This window comes from Lygodium microphyllum, chromosome 25 (assembly GCF_053477565.2).
Source record: "Lygodium microphyllum isolate KBCC chromosome 25, Lygodium_microphyllum_v1.1.10, whole genome shotgun sequence".
Lineage (NCBI taxonomy): Eukaryota > Viridiplantae > Streptophyta > Polypodiopsida > Schizaeales > Lygodiaceae > Lygodium > Lygodium microphyllum.
This window is the reverse complement of record NC_141159.1, coordinates 95127802-95147470: the sequence shown is the minus strand read 5'-3', so window position 1 is coordinate 95147470 and position 19669 is coordinate 95127802.

Here is a 19669-nt window from a genome sequence, read left to right as displayed (position 1 = left end):
ATGCATAAGTACATTCACTCCCATAATCCCAAGCATCATTGCATATCCATCAACTCTGCCATTCATGCATAAGTACATTCATTGCCATACATCTCCATTGACTGCATGTACCTCAAGTGGCATACATGGGTGCCATTAGTATTTCAGGGTATCCAAGAGGGATCATTGGGGCAGGGAAGTGGGGCTTATGGAAGTACCTACACTTGCAAACAAGTATTGGGCTCCAAATCACCAAGAGGTGGGCAAAGTTCCCCCCGGGCCGGGTTGTGCACCCCTTCAGGGTCTTAAGTGGTAAGGGAGGGTCACCTCTCTTTTGTCTTACCACCTCGCCTGGCATCGGCCTTTTTCCTCAATTGGAGTATACATGATAGACATTTTTAATTAGCAATCAGCATGAGATGCATGGGAAAGAAGACATTGGGCCTTTTCATGAGATGCAAGGAATGATGAAGGTTGGGGTAGGGGTTACCTTGGCAGTCCAGTGACTCACTGGCTGCTACTTACCCAATTTACAATGGCTAATATTCATCCAAGATCATAAGACAAAGTAGGGGTTAATGTAAGCCATTAAAATGAAATTCATGAAGAGGTATGATGCTTGTATGCAATCTTGAATCTCTCCAAAATGGATTAAGCTCAGCAAGTGGCTAAATTGAGAGATTAAGATCAGAGTGGCATACCTCTTTAATGCTTGTGATGACCGTTGAAACCCAAATCATCATGATGCCGCTTGCTCCATTGATCAAGTCCGGTTGTTGGTTGGGCATCTGTGGAAGAGTGCTTTAGCATTTGAGTGCTCTTGCTGATGAAGAAGGCTTCCAAGCTTATCCCCAAGCTTGAGCTTCAAGAATGGGAAGCTTCAAGTGAAGCTTTCATGGCTGCCCGCAAAGCTCCCATGCATGCTGAGCTCAATGGCTTCATCCGAGCAAGAGGAATCCTTCACGGGCTGAAGGGCTTGTGGAGTTAATCTCTCCGGGTCAGAGAAAGCTTCAATTAGAAGAATCCATGGCTACCCCAAACTATTTCAAACAGTCCCAGCTGCTATCCACCATGAAAGATGATTCTCAGGTCAAGATGCCAAGAGAAAGAGAAAGGGGTATGCTGAATCAGTGCCCAACGGTGCTGGGGAAGGTAGAAAAGTAGGAGGAGAAGTTCAGGAGGGATAGGGGAGGGCCAGGCAGGGTAGGGAACAATAGCGCAAAATACACCGTGATTTTTGGGCTGTTCCTTGGGCCCTCTACCTAGCTGTGCCCCTCCACAAGGGTGATGCCCTTGGTCAGGGGGAAGTTGGGAAGGCTCCTGGACCCTCAGATGAGGACTCCCATGGCTGCTCCAGAGGGAAAGAGAAGATCTTCACTACTGTCTGGCTATGGCAGCTTGCCTGGGAGGAGAGAGAAAGGGGCTGAAGCAAAAAGTAACTCAGGTTTTGCCCCCTTCTAACTCCTCGGAACCTAAACTTGGCCTAGAACCCTTAAAATTTGCATGAAAAGAAGTGACAACCTGCTATTTTAACCGTTTTACCTCCATATATGTCTGAGTCTCCAGCCATAGCTCATGCTTGCTCCAAAAAGCTGAAATTAACTGCAGTCCTTCTTGTTGTACCTGTACCTGTAAGCTGAGTAACTAGGGTTTTTGGGATTTGAAAAGGGAGAAAGGGGAAAGAGGAAAAGGACCAAAGCTTGAAGCTCTGATACCACTTGTAATGAAAGAAGTTGAGAGGAGAGAGAAGGAGAGTTGAGGAGAGAAAAAGAGAACAAGAAGAAGAAGGAAGAAGACTAGAAGAGGAGAGAGAAAGAGAGAAAAGAGGAGAGAAGGGAGAAGGAAGCCATGGAAGCTAGAGATGAAGTATAAAGTCATACCATACTCTTTGATACTTAACTTACTCAATCGCATGCTCATTCTTACGCATTCTTCATCTACCGATTAAGGCTTTTGTGATTTGTCTTCGGTTACAAAATCAATGCGATCTTTGACGCATTAAATGGAATAAAAAATGCTAAATCAAATATAATGTGAGAATAATTATGATCAAGCCCTCGTAATATTATTTACAAGGCGTCTTTGTTGTTTGTTGGCTAGGAACATTGAGGCATCTTCTCATGTCAAATTGCATAATTGATTTAATGCAAGACTCGCTATTAAGAAATTTACGTGCAGTCACTTATGTGATAGTTCGAGGAGTAATTTTTAAAAACATCTCAAATCGGAATTCATTTCTTGATATCAAGCACTATGGTAGGAATATTACATCTTCTCCTCCTTAGAGGTATCGAGATGCCCTCATCTCAAAGAAGAATTAGGAAATTTGTTTTTCTAGAGCTATCTCTTCTATCCAGGTGTGGCATCCTCCTCAGGATAGTCTTTCCACTGGATAAGATACTCTCTACTGGTTCTATTTTTGAGAGGTTTCTCTTTTACTTCTAGAATCTTATCAGGTTGGAGTTTAAGGGCTCCTTGACTAGGTATTATAATTTGCTAGTCATCAAGAATGTGATCTTGATTTGCCACATAAGCTTTCAAAAGACTAACGTGAAATACATTGTGAACTTTCACATGATCAGGAAGTTGCAATTTATAGGCATTAGCGCCTAGGCATTTGAGAACCTTGTATGGTCCACAATACCTTAGACTCAACTTTTTGAACTTTACCAATGACAAAGAACTCTTCTTTGAGCATTCATAGATGAAAATCATGCCTCTCTCTTTGGAAGATACAGTCTTGCCATCCTAAATCAGCATAAGCTTTCTGGCAGTCTTTAGCAGCTTGGATATCTTGTCTAATAGTTTTGACTTGATTATCCATGTCTTCTAGCATTTTCTTAGAAGCCTCAACCTTTAGGTTTGGATCAGAGAAATTCAGTGGCGTCAAAGAGACTTTCCCATACAATGCTTGAAATGGAGTCATTTGAATAGTTTGGTGATATGATGCATTGTAGGAAATTTCTACTAAGGGAAAATACTATATCCACCTTGTCGGTTCTCTAAAACGATAAGCTCTTAGTATATCTTCAATGACCTAATTAACCTACTCTATTTGGCCATCCGTTTGGGGATGGTAAGGTGTGTTAAAGCAAAGCTGGGTTCCAATTATTTCAAATAGGCTTCTCTAGAAATGTGACATAAACAGAGAGTCAGAGTCACTAAGGATCAATTTAGGCAATCCACGAAGCCTAAAGATTTGTTTCACAAATAGTCATGCAATATTTAAAGCTTTGTAGTTGGTCTTGATTGGGATAAGATGAGTGACCTTTGTCAACATATCCACAATCACCATGATTGAATTATATCCTCCTTGAACATAAGGTAAGACAATTACGAAATCCATATTAGTGAACTCCCATTTCATCTATGGAATGTCAAGTAGTTGAAGCTTTGCCTAGCATTTTGACACACTTAGCTTTCATCCACTGGCAACTTAGGCATTCAGTAACATATCTGAGTACATCATCCTTCAATCTTTCCTAGTAATAACGTTTCCTAATTGCATTAAGAGTTTTTGCATAGCCAGAGTGTCTTGAGAACGGGGACTCATGGGTTTCCCACAATATCTTCTTTTTTAGCACTTGATTGAGGGGAATGTAGAGCCTTGTACTGAAATAAACAAGTCTATCATCCATAGTGAAATTTTGGTATTTGATACTAAGCTTAGGATCAGTGTTCTTAACTATGATTTCTCTAAGAATTAGCTCACACTTAGTATCCTTGTCTGCTTCTTCTTTGGCTAGCTCAATGAGTAGATTGCTAGGCATCAATATCAAGGTAGCTAAATTCTCTCCTTTAGATGGCTCTTCCATGATAAATGCATTCAAAAAAGCTTTATGACTTAATGCATCAACAATCACATTCTCTTTTTCAGGTCTGAACTTGATTTCAAAATCAAAATCTTGCAAGAATTCAATCCACGAGTGCTACCTCATGTTGAGGTCTAGTTGAGTAAAGATCCATTTGAGACTTTTGTGGTTAGTGACCAAAGTCAACTTGCTTCCAAGCAAATAGTGTTGCCACAATTTGAGAGCATGGATCACAGCTAACAGCTCGAGATCATGGGTAGCATAATTCCTCTCATGGATTTTTAGTTTCCTTGAGGAATAGGCTATCAGATGACCTTGCTGTATGAGCACACAGCCTAGTGCAAGAGAACTTGTACTTGTTATAACCTTAAACTCTTGGGTTATAACCTTAAACAATACGAGGAATCCCCATGGCGAATTATTGGGTCTAATGTATCCTTGATCCAATCACTGCTTGAGTTACTCTTTCAGCTCAATTTCTTCAGGAATAGACATTTTATATGGACTCTTAGCGATTGGAGTGGTTCCTAGTTCAAGTTTGATCTTGTGATCGAGTTCTCTTCAAGGTGGTAATTTAGTTAGCTCTTTTGAGAAGATGTCATCATATTCCTTCAACCAATATGGCTCTCCCTCGTCTTGTTTATTCTACTCAACCCTATTTAATTTTATGAGATATACACGTAATTCTTTTCTTAACCCTTTTATTATGGGAGATGATTTGGCTAGTTGAACCTTGGGTTTTCTTACCTCACCTTGGGTCATCACTTTTTCCCCCTTTAGGTTTTGAAAAGTCACCTTGCCTTTTCTGCACTAAATTTGTGCGTCATTGGGGATCAGCTAGTCCATACCCAATAGACATTCGTAGGCTCCTAAATTCATGATTCTAAATCCCATTTCAAAGCGATTGCTTCCCAAGCTTAATGTCACTTTGAAAGTTTGTTGAGTAGACGGGATTTCTTTTCCATTAGCAAGTTCCACAAGCAACCTAGATGTAAGTATTGTGTCTATACCTAATTTTTTGGCACACTTTGGTGACATGAACGAGTGTGTACTTCCACAGTCAATTAGAATTTTAAAGGACTTACCTTGATATTATGTTGGTGTTTGAATCATCGAAAATTGGCGATTTGGGCCTTTCCTATATGGAGGGTGGCATGAACTGATGCCCTCTCCATATCGGCTTCCATAATTGGGTTTCCCTCTTCTTCAAGCTCTTTAAGAATTACAATAGATGCTTTTCCTTTTGCAATTGAAGCTTGGTTTTGACCCTCTATATTGTCCTTGGCAAGGAATTTGGCCAAGCTTTGGGCAGTGTCTTTTAAAGTGGCCTGCTGGCTCATTATAGTGGAAACACTTAGATACTCTTGAATTAATCCCCATAGGTATGAAGTTCCCGACTAGATTTGTTTTGGCCCTCTTTCCTTGACTAGACAGATGTTGACATTGGGCTCACTTAACATAGCCCCATAAAGTCCCTTATTTTTTATTCTAGAGCCTATTATTCATTAGCTTTGACTAAATCTCCTAAAACAAGAGGTGTTGTGTGAATCAAAGCATCTTGCATATCTGTTGGCCATATAGATTCAAGGCGTGCATTCAAAGGAGCATTCAATCTGTGACAAAACTTAGACACCGTGCTAAGTAATAGTCATAAAAGGTGCATATTTAAGTAGTAATACCGTGTTAAAGAACTTATTCATTTTTAGTGTGTGATAAGTTGGTGAAAAATATCGACCATGCACAGCTTCTTTTAGCTTTTCCCAAGTAATAGTTTTCTAAGCAAGTCCCTAGTCTTTACACCACTATTTCCACCACAGGCATGCCTCACCAGTCAATTTCACCTTGGCAATCATAGCCTAATTATCAGGGGTAGTTCCCATGGCAGTAAAGTAGTCCTCCATGGTCTCAATCCAAATCTCTATCTCAGCGTCAACGTCTTTGCCCTTGCCATCAAATTCTGGTGGCTTTACCTGCTTAAGGAGATAATTCTTCTCCTAAATTTCAGACCAACTAGTGATAGTTGTATTACCCTAGGTTATCATAAGTTTCACGATTTAGTTTAGCACTTAAACTTTTCAGCTTCGTTTCCACATTAACATACCTTACTAGTTTTATAAAACAATGATGGGCAAAAGAGCACAATATTTTTACAAAATCTAGCCAGTGATATCTTTTATTATTAGTAGCCATATGCTACAATGGAAGATGTCTACAAGTAGAGATACATTAGCATCGATAGGATAGATTGGATGTTATGTACAATTTTCAAATGAGGATATCATTATATCTTTCTTTTTCAAGGATGGATATCGGTTACATTCATGTAGAAAAAAGCAGGCCAATTGCTATCTATGTCCAAAAACCTATACTGTGGAAATGGAAGAACCATGGATATGGTAATCTTGATACTTGCGATGTCCTTGGATTATAATCCTATCAACTAGGTTTACCTTCAGTACCTTGTCATAGACATAACAGTCTGGATGTATTTCCTGACCACTAGGAATCATAAGTGTATTCCTTTTGGATGGACAAAAGATAAAGGCATCAACTACTTTTAAATTTTCCATCTATTCAAGGCATTTCAAATAAGACTACATATTGAAGAATCAATCGGCCTCGATGTAACAATAGCACTCATCCTAGAACCATCTTCTTCCGATCAAGTATCCTCATCATTTCTCTTCTCCACTCCTCATCCATGGAGCTCAATGTATATGTGTACTTTGCTCAAAAAACAAGGAATTGGTTCCAAGCTTCATTATTTTGCCAAATTTTATCCCTTAATAATTAGCAAGTTGATTATTACTTAGAATAGTTGGTCTTAAAAACCATAGATATTTTTAATTTCAATTATGCTTTGATACCAGCTGTCAAGTGCTTGCCTAACAATTCCCTAGCAGCATGTTTTAGTGGTCCATCAGGGAACTATCCTAGACGGCTTCGCCCAACACTTATGAGAATGCATGGGGTCTATCAACTAGGTTCCCTAGAGCCCACCCCATAATGGAACATACCAATCATCCCCATGCAGATCAACTTGCAAACTAGGAGTCCTAATTTGACAACTAAGGTATTTATACGTTAGCTAGTCCCATCAGAGGTGTAAACAAGAGCTTCTCGTCCAATTGGAGCGATCATAGTTACCCTTGGTTCATGGAGTGCAACACTTTTTTCCAGTAACTGGTTAGGATGATTCAGGGAATCTTAACAGAGTTCTGGCACAGTTGCCGCACCTTTTTTCTAAGATAATTATTGATTAAGGTTTTAAGACCTGACTCTAGGTAAGTCAACGCTCGGCTCGACCTAATTTTTCCTAATTAACATTTGGTTCAATCTCCTGAGAGAAGCTCCTAGGTTACCAGAACCACCCATCCGTAGGACGGATTCATCAGGGATCTCGACCACCCACTTCCCACAAATGGTTTTCTTTAGATTTCTAATTACCTATCACATTGAGTTATGACATATAAAAGTAGCTTAGTTAATTAACCTGTTATCACATGTTCCTTCGCGTAATTTTTAGGGCACAACACAAAGACAAAGTTATTTATAATGATTTCCCCCTTTTTACCTAGGCATAGAAGATAAACCTCTGCTCACTGTCTATGCAAAAGAAAAGAAACCCTCCGTCTCATTGTGATTCGTGTGAGGATCAAGTAGTTCCTAGATCGATTGAGAGATTTACGACTAGAGCCCCCTGGCACTCTCACCTCCTCCTACCTAACAGATTTCTCTTTACCAAGTGACCTCTTGTCATCGAGGCCAGTCCAAAGCTCCTCACGGTGGTATAAAACAATCCCCCTTGGAGCAGGGTTCCGCATCTAGCCATGGGGGAGGCATAACACAATCTTTCCTCTTATTATCTTGATTATATATTTACAATCAGATCTAACTACTATAAGCATATTCCATATTTCCTATGCAACCATCAATGCATGCACAAATAAAAAGAAACTGTATCAAGTATTTTTAGTATAGGAAGCAGCCCTACCCAAATCTAGGGTTTCTCTTTTAAGGTTCCACCTTATTCTTAGGGTTTCGCTTTCTACTTGCAACTCTTTTTTGGGATCTGCAAGTTATTTCAGGAATCTAAAGTCTATTTTATCCTTATTAAAAAATTGGTATTTTTCCCTAAAATATAATATGGGCATTTATACCTATGGTAGGCAATTCATGCACTCCCCTACCCTAACCCGTGCTTAGCAGGATTTCAAATGCTTTTCCAAGTCTGTTTAGACTTTAGAATTTGTATTGACAAATTCTTATCAATGTCCAACAAGTTTTGCAGACTTTTCATATTTATTTAATTTTCATGATACTAATAGTTTCAGGGTTGTCAATTATTTCATAGTTGTTTTTGCTTCAATATTCTTGATATTTCAGGTTAGGTTTTCTCACTAATTCATACATGGGTCAACTCTTGATATTGACGCTCTCGCTAATATAATTATTAATATTAACATTACGTGTGTTTTTAGTAGGAAAATAGTTTTTCTTTTACTCTACTCATATTCTATTGTTTAATCAACAATGTATGACCATTTGCCAAAGTTTCAATATTATCCAAAAAGAACAATTTTCATTTAGCTATGTCCTAAGTGCAATGCTGATTGTTTTTTTTTTAATTTATTCTAGGCAATGTAAAAATCATAAGTGCAATTTTTCTTTCATCTTTCAAACACCCAATTACATTAATACACGTCTATTTTATATGCATCTAGTATACATTTTCTTGTACAATTTTCTATTGATTAAATGCATTGATTATTTCATGATATTAACCAAATGACTTTCTATAAATTATTATAAAACGCATATGTGTATGTTTATGATTAGCAAAATGAAATAGAGAGAATCACTTTCAGGTAAAATTTATAAAATATTTCCTTTCCTAATCCTTTTCCAAGTGAAACAGTCTTTTCACTAAATAGTTAATTATTATATTACTTAGGTTATTTTCCTAAGCAACAGTTCATATGCATTTTCTTTAGAATGTTTTTGTAGTCGTTTAAGGGGTAACACCAATTCCTACCATGTCATTGTCTCCATTGGCCACATTCCTTGCTTCCCTTGCTTCAAATAGGCTTTTTGAATTTCTACAACCACGAGGAGCCATGGATGTCAAGTGAAACTGACATGGTAGTTCAAGGAGAGTTTTAGTCATCCAAAAAAAATTCACCAATGTTTCACTTAGTGGTATGGTCATATGGGATGAAGGCGTAATAGGGGGTAGAGAAAATGCAAATGAGGTAGAAGGAGGTATTTTCTCCTTTCAAGCTCAAAGCTTCAATGGATAAGAGAAGTAAAGAAAAATTTCCATCATTGGGAGGTTTTTCTTCTTGCTTTCTTTGTGAAGGAGAGGGGGTGTATTTATAGGCATGAGGGGGAGCATGCAATTGACTCTTTCTTTTGGTTACTTGTCAAGAGACAAGTGAGGTTTATTAAAAATACATTTTGATTGCCTACATATTGGATGCTGGCATGGGGATGATTATTTTATGCTTTCTCTCCCTCTAGGCATAAGAAACGTCATGAATTTTGACCTATTTTTTCAAAAACGTCTTTTTTTCTTCAAAATAACTTCATCTAGTGGTTTTTTTGGCCAAGTTATCTCATGACTTATCTTGTTTATCAAGACAGGCCATACTCTTTGATACTTAATTTACTCAATATCATGCTCGTTCTTGTGCGTTCTTTGTCTACTGATTAAGGCTTTTGTGATGTTTCTTGTGATTAAGGCTTTTGTGATCGTTGACACATCAAATGGAATTGAGAATGCTAAATAAAATATAATGTGAAAAAAATTATGATCAAGCCATTGTAATATTATTTACGAGGTATCTTTGCTTTTTGTTGCCTGGGAACATTGAGGCATCTTCTCGTGTCGGATTGCAGAATTGATTTAATGCAAGACTCAATATTAAGAAAACTACGTGTGATCACTTATGTGATAGCTCAATGAGTAATTTTTAAAAACACCCCAAGCCCGAATTCGTTTCTTGATATGAAGCACTGTGGCGGGAATATTACACACACATGAGTACAATTGGACACAGCTGTAGGTAATGTCGATCACACACACATACATATGAGTACTTGAGCTTGAAGTCTCAACAAGGCCAAGCATAATCTATCGAATAAGTCAAAACCTAGTTGCTAATCAACTGTTTCCACATAGATCGACTAAAAGAGCTATCAAAGAAGACATCCTAAGTGGTGGTTTGACCTGTCTACCTATCTTAGTATAACTGGATTAGGAACTTTTACTAGGTGGCAAGTATTCCTATAGCATGTTTTATTTCTATAATTTTATTTATCTCAATATTTGTTTTTTATTATTTGGTATTCAAATCTGTAAAAAGGAGGTAGCTGAGTGTATTGTGATCCAAGGAGAATAGGGCATTAGCCTTAGGTCCAATGTTGATACCCAAGAACCTACCAAGTGCTCATGAAGTGACACTAAATTCTTTTTTTCTGCTTACTTTTATTTTTTTTCCAACCACTCTTATTTTCTTTTGGCTAGAGGTTATCCACAAGAAGGATAAGGCATTGCTGGCTCATCCTTAGGAACCTACCAAGCCTTTACAAAGGCGATGAACATCCGCTCTTTTAACTTTTTTCATTCTCTTTATTTTTTTATTTTAGGGGTTAGAACCTCTTTTTATACATCTCCATATTCTATATATATTAGAAATATTTATCATTTTTCTCTTTTATTTATCATGCTTCCCTAGCTTTCTCACAACTAACATAAATTCTTAGAATTAGCTCCCTAGCCAGCTAGTATGACAGGATCACTAGGGCCACTCTCTAAGTCAAAGCTTTATATGCCCAACAATGTCTTTGCAAGAGGCAAACAACTACTCAAATTTCTCCAGACATACCTAACATAATCATAGGACTTCATGTCTTGACTTTCGATCCCCAACAAAAGAAAGAAAAATCCCCAAAATACACATAATACATTATGCTTAAGAAAAAGAACTCAAAAAGGAAATATATCACATGGATTAGCTACAAAATGTTTCCACACAGCAACTTGCTCCCTCTAGGTACTCCTTCAGACCTATCTAGTGTAGTAAAAAAATAAAAAACCATTAAATGTACTTGGACCAAATAGACACATGGTCCTCTTGGCCCAACAAAATATAACCATAAAGAACACCATTCAACAACCTATTGTTGAAAGTAAACCTTTGGTCCCCACATAAATCCTATTGAAGCACAAAATTAGACCAAGAGGATGGGCTACTCAGGCCTATACTAAATGCATCAACTTATTACCTAAGCCCCCTGCATAAATGGCAAGGAAAGTTTGACAAATATGCCATTGAATGATCCAATGCATCCATGGAAGAATAGGAAGATGGTCAGTTGCTAGGTGATTCATAGTCCATACTAACCATTGACGGCCAAAATTGGACATGTTAGCAAGCAATCCCCATAGTAGCCTTGGGGTGATATCAATAGACAATTGTAAAAGCCCCTCAGAACCATAGTTAAAAAAGATATGTTCAACAAAGGTATAAATAGTCAAGGAGTCTGCAAAGTGATTCCTTTGATGGGGATTTAGATGGCAAGTCACTTCCTCAAAGATCTCAAGGATGTCCAAGGTTGCATAGTGGTACATCTTTAGAATAGAATCTCTCCCACTATAGATTCCATTTAATTGGTTGATTACTAACTACAAGCTGCCTTTCACAATAACAAGTAAATACGACTATGTCTAGCTAGATTTATCCCCACAAGTAAAGCCTGTATTCGATTAGTAAGGGCGGTACCTAAATACACACCCATTTTCAAAAGCACTCAATGATGACAATGATATTTTATGACAACCCCTACACTTGCATGATTATTAAGTCCTTGAGAAGATCCATCAAAATTAATGTATAAACCAAGGCTTCATTGATGAAACTTGCCATAATGATCAATCTACTTGTACTTATAATAGTCAAAGTCTAACCTAGAGAAGAGGGGGTGTAAGATAGGTACAACCCCTCCTTTCTCAATAAACTCAATGGGGACACTAGTAAGAACCCGATGACAATGATGGCAATAGACTGGAATGTCCCATGTGAAAGACTCTTGCCACTTAGTAATATAATAACCCTTACTCCACTCCATCACTTTGCCTTTGTGGTAACACTGCTCTAAATGTAGATGCTCAAGATAAGGAATGAATTTTCCCATCCAATAGCCTCTACACATAATAAGGATTCAATTTATTAAAGTTTACTTTAGTTTTGAACTCTATCCCTTGTAAATTTTCTAAAAGGGTTGTAGAGCCATTCTTTCCTATACAAACAATCTTATAAGAGCCATCCCACTTAGATTCTAGCTTGCTTGGGAATAGCTCATGATACGCATCATAATATAGAGCCAATTTGTTGGAAAATAGGCCAAATGATGTATGCTGCATGATGAGGAGACTTGTATCCCATAAGCACAGTGAGAAGAGGGGAGAAGTTTGAAAGCTATAAAGGCATGTACTTGGTTCACTTTTCAATATATGCTATTGTACTTTGTACTTCACTGTGAGTCCTTGTCATGTCCTACTCGAGATTGTGTTTATGAGTCAAAAGCATTCTATCTTGGAACCTAATTCAACCGAGTAACAGTTAGTGTCATTTGCCTATGTTGTCATGGTTCTAGTTACTACATTCCAACCATAGCTATAGTCATGTTTGAGATCTGTGTTTTTCACATGGTATCAAAGTGTATTTGAGTATGGCTTAGCATGTGTTAGCTCCATTTCACTCTTTACTGAGCTCAATTTGAGTGCTAAAACCCATCTCCAACTTCATTTGCATTCCTACCTTCAATGAAGCTTCCATGATGGCAGCCATAGCCAACAACACCTTGTCAGCTTGAATCTTTCATATCTCTCTCCACATGTCAAATCTCTCTAAAATTCCTTCTAGAGAAGTGTTTTCTCTGCTTCTAAAGCTCCTCCTTGGCACCTCAATCATTGACATTGGAAAAATATAGCTTCAGCATTGCATCTTTTTAGAGTCACTGTCATACTTGTGTATGTGGACAACAGCACCTACTCGACTTGGAGGAGCTCAATCTCTGCATACAAACCATATCTCTCTGAGAATCCCTTTGTGGAATTTCTTCCCAGCTCAAGGCACCCTAGCCAGCACAACAAACCATGAGATTAGTGCTCTAGAAAGCCAGCATTGTCGATTTTGTAGGTTGTTGTTCCAAACTATGCCTGTTTCATTTGTGCTGCTACCACAGGGCACGATTCGAGCCATCTCCATAGAGCAATGATAGCCCACATAGTAGGCTTCTATCATATACAAGGGCTCGTGATAATTCCTTCTTGATGATCACACAAAGAAAAAGAATATCCACCTCTCAGAAACCTTAATCCTTCCTCCATAGCCAAAAACTTGAAAGCTTGGCATCCTTGTTCCTTTCTCACTACCATCATCAATAGTGATTTTGATCACTCTAACATTGCCTCTAAAGTCTATTGTAGATCTAGAAGTGCCCAAGGAAGCTCAAAAATTACTCGGCAACATCAAGCCCAATATCAAGCTCTTCAAGACATAATATCTATTGATACTCAATCAATGTCTCTTAGCACTTGTGTATTTACCTCACTCATGAACAAGCTATTCACTGATTTTACCTCAACTACTTAAAAGCTCATTCTTAGCCCTTGTAATGATTTAAATACCTATTGATCAAATCCATTTGTAAGTTTCAATTCCTTTGTAAAAGGATAGACACTACCCGAGTGTTCTCGTGGTAAGACCTCCTTCTAAGATGACTAAACTAGAGGAGATAGCAAAGTTTAATGGTGAAGGCTTTCATGCGTGGAAGGAGAAAACCATGTATCATCTCATGAGGAAAGACCTCTAGGATCTCTTTGAGGAAGATGATGCAAATGACAAGAAAGAAGATGCTAAAGAAGAAGATGCTGCAGAAGACCAGCCTAAAACAAAGGCATGGAAGAAAATGAACAACAAAACTCTAGGTATTATTGAATGGGGTCTATCAGATGATGTATTACGCCACATCTTTGGCATTAGGGATGCAAAGAAGGCATGGGAAGAGCTTGGCAGGATCTTTGGTACACAAGCAAAGAGCTCAAAGGTAAAATTACTCATGTAGTTTTATAAGTTGGATGTTAAACACAGTTCGTCTATGACTGTACACATCAATAAGTTCAAGAGCCTTAAAACTCAGCTTGCAACTCTTAAAAAGAACATTGATGAGGATGAGGCAATAGCAGTGCTACTTGCCAATGGTAATCATGAACCATATGAGATACTTGTTTCAATACTAAGTAATGTTCCCAGTCTCTCACTCAAAGACATTGAGCACTCACTGCTTGATGGAGAAAGAAAATTTAAAAGCAAGGATGTAAAAGAAACTAGCTCAAGGGACAACTTCTTGTACATCAAGGGTACTTATGTAGCAAAAGGACGTGGTCAAGGATTCACCACCAATAGCAACAAGGACCGAATTATTTGTCATTACGATGGCAAGACTAGCCACATAGCTAGTGAATGTTTCCACAAGAAGAGAGCACAATAGGTGCAAGAAGATCACCACCAAAGCTAGTTTATGCATGAGGAAGAAGAAGATGCTTTCGGTACCATCAACAAATCTAACATATTGTTGTCAGAGAGAGAACCAGGGAGAGAGGAAGAGGAGAGAGAAGACTGCAGAGGAGAGAGAAAGACTAGATTTGCAGAGAGAAAGACAAGAAAGATGAGGAAGCCATAGAAGTTGTGAGCAAGAAGGGAGAGAAAGACTGTAATTGTATTAATGTGTCAAAAAGATGTGAAAATTTACATCTTCTCTCCTTTTATACCAATGTCAGTGTGACATGGCATAATATCAACATTATTAACACTTATTTGCTATTCCCAACTTCTTACAATCCATCCCTTCCCAAAAGTTTTTGTCCTCAAAAGCAAACCTAGAAACAACTAGAGAGGAGATGGATAGAACAGAGTACTACTCTGTTTTACAGCTTTACAAATGGGAAATGAATGAAGAATGACCATTACAAGAGCTGAATTTGAAGAACGGAAGTAAGGCCCAACTATATACATGATTTCAAGTACCTCACAAGCAAAGGTTGGCTGAGAATTTAATGAATAATGTTCAATTCTTTAATCTCTCAATCAAATGGATTAAGCTCAGCAATTGGATTAATGAGAGAGATTAAGAATTGAAGAGAAGTACCTTGACATGGCTGAAGATGACTTGATTAATTCTCAAATGCTTGATAGAGCCCTCGGTTGTCCAATGTTGGTAAAATAATCCATAAGGCTTGCTTATCCCGTGCTTGAGACCAATCTTGAAGCTTCAAATGCTTCATTAGGGCCAAAAACACTTCAAAAAATGCACTTTTGTTAATCACGGGATTAAGGAAAGGGCCAAAGAGAGTTCGCCACGTGTGCAAGAATATGGTATTCTTGTCTCCTCTTTTTTAGAGATAGTGGAGTCCATTTCGTGATTCTCTCTTCTTTTTTAGCCAAAACCCCTAAAGTCTGACATGTTTTGGAGTCCCAAAGACGTTATTTACTTACAAATCTAACAAAATACATGACAGAGATGTGATGAAATTAATAATGAGTTTTTTGAAAGTTGGAAGATCTTTCAATATTGTTTTTGGCACCCAATACATACTCATTTGGGTTCTTGGCGCTACTTTTTAGTTCATTCACCCCTCTTTGAGCTTCTTTCTCTGCACTTTCATTCTTTTCATGGCTTCCTCTAGGCGCCCTTCTCGTTTAATACACTCTTGCACAGTCTATAGCCAGGGAGTAGATCAAAATTTTGAGCCCAAAACCTTTGCTATAAACGATTGGGTTACCATGCTGCCATCTTGCAAGGGCTCCCATAAGGTGAAAAGAAGAAAACGAGAAGATATAAAACATCACTAGAAGGGGCATATCATTGCCTTCAAAATTATGCCCAAAGGCTGGTTTGTCAAGGTGCAACATGTTTACATGGCCAAGGATATGCACTTGCCTCCAAACGAACGTGTTCCCCAACAAACACATTGTAAGTTATAAGTTGAATAACGTATATAATTATTTTCCATTTATGCAAGTTCTAACAAACGGTTCGTCATTGTAGATATCTTTCCGTCAACAAGTATTGAATGGCAACCTGTGGAAAGCCTAAGTGGGACTTTCCATGCCATTCATAAGGTATTGGCAGACATTATTTATGCCGATCAAACTGTGTCTTTTTATAGTGAATGCAAGGTTTTTATATATTATGCACAGTATGTGGTTCCCTCTAAAGCGGATAGGTATGGGAATATCGAAGATTTGCCATTGCCAAGTCTTTCATCTCTAAATTGGGAGATTCCTGACAAGGTAACAGTGCAGAGTTTCAAATTCAAAATATCTCAGGATATTAAAAAGTCCATGACAGCTGGAAGGATCTCAAGAAGAATACGTTTATCATGGTTTGTACCCCTCCATATCTTCGTGGCTTGCTTCAAAACAACAAATTTACAAAGAACGAAGGTATCCTGGTTAAGTAGAAACTTTTCAGAAGAGGATTTGGACAACACTATAGGGACACATTGGAAATCTAGAGAGTGCGATCATAAAGGTGATATCTTGAGGTGTAGTGCATGCCCTCAATCCTTGGCTTTGGCTTACAGTATCCCTCGCCAAAATCTTGCTTTGGGCTTTGATTACAGGCGATACAAACTAAGATTGGGTATTTGGGTTCCCTTGGATTCTGATACAGATAACACACCATATAAACTTGTGGTGCACGTTTTTCCCCATGAAGAAGTAAAGAAGGTGAATGTTACTTCCAATTGGAGTCTGAAAGATGTGAGGGATACCTTGGAATTGCTAGACAATACATCCCCTAGATATAAGTTCAAAGTGAATGGTGTAACAATTGGTAAAAGAGCCGAGCGCTCTTTCTTTTGTACGAGTTGTTTGTCTCCCACAATTGTGAGTTTGGGGCCTTGAGAATGAAAACTTGGCAGGAATTTATCTTAATAGACTGTCCTTAAGATATTTTTTAATGGGAACTTCATAAGCTATCATGAAGCAAGTCGCCTTTCGAATGTGTATAAATAAAATGTACATTGCATCCGATTTACAAGTGAAAATTTTCATTACACAATGAGGTACAAAAATTGCATAAAAATGTACAAAGCCAAAATAATAAGGCTCGTGTATAAAATGTAAATTACATTCGATTTACAAGTGAAAATTTTCATTACACAATGAGGTACAAAAATTGCATAAAAATGTACAAAGCCAAAATAAAAAGGCTCGTGTATGCTTATGTTTGCTATTTTCATTCTTTATCGATTTCTTCAAAGATATTTTTTCTCACATGGCCTTTCTTTGATTGTTGAAAAAATTTGACCTTTACAGGTAGTCTCTTTTCTTGGGGCTTAAGAGGGGGTGGATCAAATTTAAGAGGAGAGAGCACTGGCATTCCTTTTTTCTTAGACTCTGCAGCAGTGGTCCCATTGCCTTTTCCCTTGCCCTTGTCTTTACCATTGCCATTGTCCTTACCCTTTCCCTTGACCTTCCCCTTGCTTGTGCCCTTGGCCATTGAAGTTTTGGGAGGAAGAGGGGAGTCAGGATCATACGGTGTGATTGCTTTGTCTAGAATCAGCTCGATGCATCTCTCCCTTATCCACCAAACATATGATTCAGGATAGTCTCTACACTGTAAGAATAAATATTATAAGTTAGTGAAAAGACATCATGATAAGGGTTACACAAACATCAAATGAAATAAACTTACATTCACTCCTTCTATTTGTAACAGCTTTGAATCCACTGTTCTGCAAATGTTTGAGATAACTCTCCATCCACAAGAATGCGCATCGCTTTGCAATGGAACTTCTTGTAGAAGAAAAGTATACGGCCTTTGAGGATCAGCAAGATCCTCGTATGTTGTATCCAAAATGTAGAAACGAGTCTACCAGCACTGCAAAAGGAAGCTTTGTAAGTTCAAAATATTATTTATAAAAGAAATCAAAGTAAGTAATTTTCTTCCAACATACATTCGTGCTTGACCGTGAACACCGCTGAGAGAATTCATAAAGATAATTTCCTTTGAAAGACAATTAATGTAGATGAGACTCCAATGCCCTCTGCAAATTCATAAAAGAGGTGAGTAGAAGGGTGAAAGCAAATGAACATAAATTTTCCTCTACAGAAAAAGAAAAATACCTTTCTACATAAGGGAAAAAGATGTGGTAATTTCTCACACTATCGAGGCTACGAAAAAATGGTGAAATATTAGAACCAGATTTTGCAAAAAGTCCCACAGAGAGAAGTGGATCAACAATGTATATGGTTCTTCGGATATCGAGAGTGAGAGAGGAGACCAATGCCCTGCAGATAATAGCAAAAGCTATTCAATACCAATTTCATCCAAAATATAATTGAACCTATAAGACTTAACTTATGCAACAAAAAACCTTACCTTATGCAACAAAATACCACGGAGTCAGATAGTTGGACATCCCTTTTTTCCAACATGGGCTTGTCCTCGGGAGATATACTAAGATATTCCTCCTCAGGTTCCCCGGCAACATTAACAAGAATTTGCCCATACACTTTGCCCATCCTCTCGCTGTTGACGGGAGCAAGTGATGCGGCTTTCCTCTTGTAAACATCGTCTTCAGTTTCAAACACCTCCTGATTTTCTTCACTCAAGAAAGCCTCCTGCTGGGTGGCACCCCTTGTAGGGTAAAGGTCACTAACATCCTCAACATTTAGCTTTTTCTCTTTCCTGGACAATTTTGGGGGAATGTTAAGGATTTCAAAGGCTTTTTGATCATTGGAAGGCAAGGGCCTCAGGACTTTGTCAAACCTATACCTCACTCTGCTAATGATGCTGAAATCTTTATTCATAAGGGTGATCCTATGAGCATGGGCGGCAGCAATGTAAGCGTCGTTCATGAAATCAATAACAAAATCTTATGCGGCCTCTTGCAGGGCAAGAATGGCTGAGAGTTGCCACTTCTTATTTAGACCAGAGACAGTTGCCACTTGAGAAAATCTATCAGAGATCTCTTTAACCACCCTTATAAAAGCAGCTTTTGGAATGACATGCTGTGTAGCTCTCTGGGCTTTCCTGATCTCACTGAAACATCTCTGCATATAGAAGAACCTGGACTTCCTCTTTCTCTTTTGTGGCTTGGGGTGTTCAGTGGCTTCAGCAGATGTGGGCTCAGGTACCATTGTAGGGAATGAATCTTTCACAGGGTAAGCCTCATCCTTTGCTTCCTCAACTTCAGGTGAAGAAACATTTATAGAAGATGTAAGGACAACACCTGGTGTAGGGGGGATTTCTGTTGTAAAATGCTCTGGAGCCTGTGATGGACCAGCTTCTTCTACCCCCTTAGATTCATCAAATTTTAACTTTCTTCTACCCCCACTGTCCTTCCCATCTAGATACACTCTTCTTGCAGTTTGCTTTGTCCTTGGCATCCAGAAAAGCAAAAATAACAACCAGAAGGACAATAACTGAAAGACAAATTGGCGAGGAGAGTGACGAAATGAGCAATTCCGATACGACGCGATATGAACAAAGCGAGCAGAATGGAACAGTGCCTTCGCTCCGTATTGGAGATCAGATGCCGATACGGTGTGATATGGAGGAAACCAACACTGCGTAAGGAAGCCCTCGCTCCGTATTGGCACGATATGGAGCAAACTGCTGATACGGCGTGATATGGAGGAAACGAGCACACTGTTTGGACGCCCTCGCTCCGTATTGGAGATCAGATGTCGATACAGCGCGATACGGAGGAAACGAGCACACGGTTTGGACGCCCTCGCTCCGTATTGGAGATCAGATGCCGATACGGCGCGATAGGGAGGAAACGAGCACACCGTTTGGAC